Source organism: Lynx canadensis, chromosome C2, assembly GCF_007474595.2.
Source record: "Lynx canadensis isolate LIC74 chromosome C2, mLynCan4.pri.v2, whole genome shotgun sequence".
Classification (NCBI taxonomy): domain Eukaryota; kingdom Metazoa; phylum Chordata; class Mammalia; order Carnivora; family Felidae; genus Lynx; species Lynx canadensis.
The window spans coordinates 138,092,437-138,098,077 of record NC_044311.2 but is presented as its reverse complement, the minus strand read 5'-3'; the positions used below and the strand labels follow the sequence as shown (position 1 = coordinate 138,098,077).

The following is a 5,641-nucleotide window of genomic DNA, read 5'->3' as shown; positions in this document are numbered from 1 at the left end:
CTGTCATACTCCCACAAAACTTGGATGGTGTCTTATTAACAGAGCAAAGTGCAGAACATGTTTCACTGCAATACAGTTGTTATATCTAATCTTAAATTGTAGGAGTCACTCTATGTTTAGCTTGAAATAAAGGATGTTTCGTTGTTGATTCTACAAGCTGTGAACCTTGAAATGCTAGGATCATTCAGACTTATACGCTTATTGTTCTGAAATAAGCATACCTCAGAAAAATAAAATATATCTTTGATTAGCTTTTTGTAGTATTTTCTGACAAGTAGCTATCATTAACCATTAGAGTGTATGACTTATGACAATACTGCTCGTATTTTATAAGCTTTGTTTCGACCTCATTTCAATTACCAATATCCCAAAAATGGTCCTCAGAGGAACATGAATCAGCTCCCTCTTATTAACTTTTTTAAAGAAATATAGCTGACACACATGTTACATTAGTTTTAGGTGTGCCACGTAGTAATTGGGCAAGTCTATATGTTATGTTGTGCTCACCACAAGTGTAGCTACTGTCTGTTACCATATAACTTTATTACAGTATCACTCAATATATTCCCTATGCTGTAACTTTTATCTCCGTGACTTATTTATTTCATACCTGGACCCCTGTACCTCTCACTCTCCTTCGACTATTTCACCCAATCCTCCTTATTAATTTTTTAGTATAATTATTCTTAACAGTTTTTCGTTCTGTTAGTGGGACTGATGAAAATATTCATGACTTATAAAGTAAACAGTGTCCAAGAGGACTGAGCTTATTTATTTATTTTTGAGAAAGACAGAGACAGAATGCAAGTGGTTAGGGGCAGAGAGAGAGGGAGACACAGGATCTGAAACAGGCTCCAGGCTCCGAGCTGTCAGCACAGAGTCCGACGCGGGGCTCGAACTCACGAGCTGTGAGATCATGACCTGAGCCGGAGTCGGACACTCAACCAACTGAGCCACCCGGGCGCCCCAGTGAGGACTGAGTTTAAAGGACCCTGGGGTGAATTCCAGTTTTCATGCCTATTAATTATTATTTTTAAATCTATTTATTTATTTTGAGGGGTGGAGAGGGACAGAGAGAGGGAGAAAGAATCCCAAGCAGGCTGCAGGCTGTCAGTGGAACCCAATGCAGGGCTCGACCCCGTAAACCGTGAGATCGTGGCCAGAGCCAAAAGCAAGAGGGCTCTCAACTCACTGAGCTACCCAGGTGCCCCATGCCTATTAATTATTTTGATAAGATGTTCAATATTGCATCACTTCATATTAAATAAAACCTTTAGTAAAAGTACAATTCAACTAGATTGTGATTAAAATTAGTCATACTATTTGAACTGTCTACCATGAAGATAAACTCCAAGGACCTGGGATAAAAACGAAACAAAACAAAACAAAGCAGCTTGTATCAGTTACTCTTTTACAAGTTTCCTTACGTTTTCTAACTCTTCTCATGAAGCCACAAATGTTTTTTCATATCATATGTGTGCAGTTAGTATTTTAAGGAAAGTGACCAGGAAGAATGGGCTGATGATACCAATAGTAATGGGTGAGCCTATGATATTAATAATAATGATACAAATAGCCATTAAAATCATCAGAGAGTTGAATGCTATGTAAACTACAGTTAATCCTGGGATTATATATAGCACATCATAACCTATTTCTTTTTCATGCAACAAATCTGTCACTCAATTTTCATTAAGAATGAAAGGGGAACCCTCTTATACTGTGGGTGGGAATGCAAACGGGTACAGCAATTCTGGGGAACAGTATGGAGATTCCTCAAAAAGTTAAAAATAGAACTACCCTATGATACAGCAATTGCACTATTAGGTATTTACCCAGATGACATAAAAATATAGATTTCAAGGGGTACATTCACCTTCTTGATGTTTACAGCAGCATTATCAAGCATCGTTAACAATGGCCAAACTATGGAGAGAGCAAATGACCAAATGTCCACTAATGAATGGAAAAAGATGTATTGTATATATATATATATATATATATATATATATATATAATGGAATATCACTCAGCCATCAGAAATAATAAAATCTTGCCATTTTCAACAAGGTGGATGGAGCTAGAGTGTATTATGCTAAGCAAAATACGTCAGAGAAAGACATATGCCATATCATTTCACTCATATGTGGGATTTAAGAAACAAAATAGATAAACATAGGGGGGTGTGGGGGAGAGAGAGGGAAATGCCTGTAGGAGACTCTTAGAGATTAGAGAACAAACAGGGTTGATGGAAGAAAGTGGGTGGGAGATGGGCTAGATGGGTGATGGGTATTAAGGAAGGCACTTGTTATGATGAGCACCGGTGTTGTGTGTAAGTGACACTATTCCTGAAACTAATATCGCACTGTATGTTAACTAACTAGAATTTAAATATAAATTTGAAAAGAAAAGAGTGACAGTAGATAAGTTGTCGAATCTCCCATTTGATTATAAATGTTTCTTAAAAGAAATGGCATTTCTCTAGGGTCCAAGATAGCTTTTACAATTCAACTTAGGGTATTATTGTGCTGAAAGAAAGAGAAGTATGTTAAGGCCGTGGGTTTATGTGATTTAAGCAGAAGTTCCCTTTCAATGCAACAGATTTATCTTATCTTCTTATAACCACACATAAACGGAACACTCATGTTGTAGCTCATGATAACTGCATGGCAGGAAGTAAAGCACAAGAACATGTGTGGCCTGTGGTTAGTGGAGAACACCGACAAACCAAAAATTAAATTCAGCCCAGATACTTGTCAAACTTTAGAGAAGAAAACTTCCTGTCAGTAGGCCTCAGTACTTTTGTACAAAGAAAAAAAGATGATCTTTTGGTCACGTTTCAAATCCATTTCTTTTGAACTGTAAAAGTAGCATCCCTGTGGTTTCCATGTATCTTGGCCACAAAAGATTCTATGCAGAAGATGTTTTTAAATATTGTTAGGATTATAAATATGTACCTATAAAGACATTCATAACCTCTTTTAGATTTTTCAGAGAGGTCAAGCTCATTAATTATGTTAATTTTCTCTGTTATTACAGATTCCTCCCATATTCTTGTTCTTTTCTCATTTTAATTCTTGTATATTTGCTTTTTTATACATTAGAAACTTGTATTTTCTTTGAATGCTAATTGTATTTCTTTTATTATTCTTTTTTATTATAATATATTTAAGAGAAAAAAGGATGAGTAATAAAGTATTTCATGTGATATTGAAAGCTTTCATCAAACCCTCTTAAATTATATTCTCTCTCATTATCCTCAAAAATTAATCGAAATCGAATATGCATAAAGGTTATATTATCTTTATGCATATCTTTGTTATTTTCTAATTACATATTACTATTAAATGTTAAATAACACCATTCTGTGCATTTTATTTTATTATTATTTTTTTTAAAGTTCATTTATTTTGAGAGAGAGTGAGCACACACGAGCAGGGGTGGGGCAGAAAGAAAGGGAAAGAGAGAGAATCCCAAGCAGGCTCCATGCTGTCAGCACAGAGCCCGACATGGGGCTTGATCTTACAAACTGTGAGATCATGACCTGAGCTGAAATCAAGGCTCTGATGACCAACCGAGCCACTCAGATGCCTCACCACTGTGTACATTTTATTTTATTTTATTTTATATATTTTATTTTATTTTTTCAGTGTTCAGTAAAATTTTATCTTCTCCCTTCAACCATAATAATATGACATCCAAATTTTGTTTTCACCAGAGAGTCTGTAAACACAGGCTTTATCCAGCCCCATTACCAGCAATGCAAATGCTGCTTCTTGAAATGGTTCCACCATGGAACCTCTGGTCATGCAGTCCAAGTCACCCCCTTGCCTGGCTTTGTCTTTACTATACCATGCAACTACTTCACTGAATTGCATTCCAGACTTTAACTTTTCCATGGCTTCCATGCTTTTCCCACAGTTTTCACACAGAATGTGTCTGACCTTTACTGCATTGCCACCACCTTCGTGACCCTGAGTCTCCTTGCCAGGACTGTCACCTGATGGTTGCTCCCCCTTTCCCCCCTTTCCCTGAGCCTCTTTTTCCCTTAGGTGGCATCTTCAAAACTTCAGGCCCAACTCTCAATTCTTTTGATTCTCATACCCTACATTTTAAACTATAAATTCATAAGGCATTGCATATCTCATTTTGAAATTTACATTTTCATTTACATTGCTTTATGCTTCTCCGGTCCTATTTAACAATTCTCCTGTGTTAACCTGTATTTGTTTTCCATCATTATTATGTAAAATGTTGAAGTGTTTGTTGGTGATGTTACTTTGTGCATATAGGCAAGTGGTTTTCAAGGTACATATCTAGGATTGCCTTACTTTGTTGCAAAGTCAGTGATACATTGAAGAGCATGTCTGTATTAATTTATCTGTTCTTTGAAATGTGCTTTTATTGGAATATTGTTCAGGGGTTATCCAGTAATGTAAATGCCAAAATGTATTCCCTTTAATGTTTGATGACATATGGTGATAGATTTGTCTCTGATCATAGATTTCTTTATTCTAGTAGTTCCACAAAAAGTTTAAGTAATATTCTCAATTTTGTTTTCTCTGAATCATGGATACTTATTGTTATTTCATTTACTATTTTTCCATTATAGTTTTGCTTTAACTTAGGCTATTGTTATGACTTTCTGCTTTTGTTTCTTGAAGATAGCTATTATTGCACTCAAACAAAAGTTTTTCTTAAAATACATTTTTGTGGGGTGCCTGGGTGGCTCAGCCGGTTCATCATCCGACTTCAACTCCGGTCATGATCTCACAATTTGGGAGTTCGAGCCCCACATTCGGCTCTGTGCTGACAGCTCAGAGCCTGGAGCCTGCTTCGGGTTCTGTGTCTCCCTCCCTGTCTCTGCCCTTCCCCAGCTCGTGCTCTGTCTCTGTCTCTCTATCTCTTTCAGAAAAATAAATAAACACTAAAAAATATTTTTGGTTCTTTGGCTCTTTAAGTGTATTATGCTACATGAAATAAGTCAGATGGACAAAGGCAACTACTGTGTGGTTTCATGCATATATGGAATTAAACAAAAAGTACAAAAAAAAAATCAACACAAAAACAAACTCACTGATACAGAGAACGTATTGATGATTACCAGAGGAGAAGGTGGCTGGGGAGTGGGCAAAATAGATGAAGGGGTCAATTGAATGATGATGAATGGCCACCATACTTTGGGTGGTGATCATTATCCAGTGTATACAGATGTTAAATTATAATGTTGTACACTTCAAGCATATATAATGTTATATACAATTTTACCTCAATTAAAAAATAATACTTATGTTCTTTTAGTAGATTTTTAAAGAGTAATTTTTCCTAGTCTTCTAGACTTTCATTGTTCTGGTATAACTTTTCACATTTTTTATTTAAAGTGAATAAATTTGCAGGGTGCCTGCATGGCTCAGTCTGTTAAGCGTCCCACTTTGGCTCGAGTCATGATCTCACGTCCTGTGAGTTCGAGTCCCATGTAGTGCTCTGTGATGACGACTGGGAGCCTTCTTTGGATTCTGTGTCTCCCTCTTTCTGCCCTTCCCCTGCTCATGATCTCTCTCTCTCTCTCTCTCTCTCTCTCTCTCTCTCAAAAATAAAAGCAAAACATTAAACAAATTAAGACAAATAACTTTGTAGTTAT

At 36.4% G+C, this 5,641-nt stretch overlaps 1 pseudogene; it reads right to left on the bottom strand.

The window, feature by feature from the left end:
- Positions 1-3,641: 3,641 nt before the first annotated feature.
- On the bottom strand, positions 3,642-4,059 carry LOC115523027 (annotated as a pseudogene).
- Positions 4,060-5,641: the final 1,582 nt, after the last annotated feature.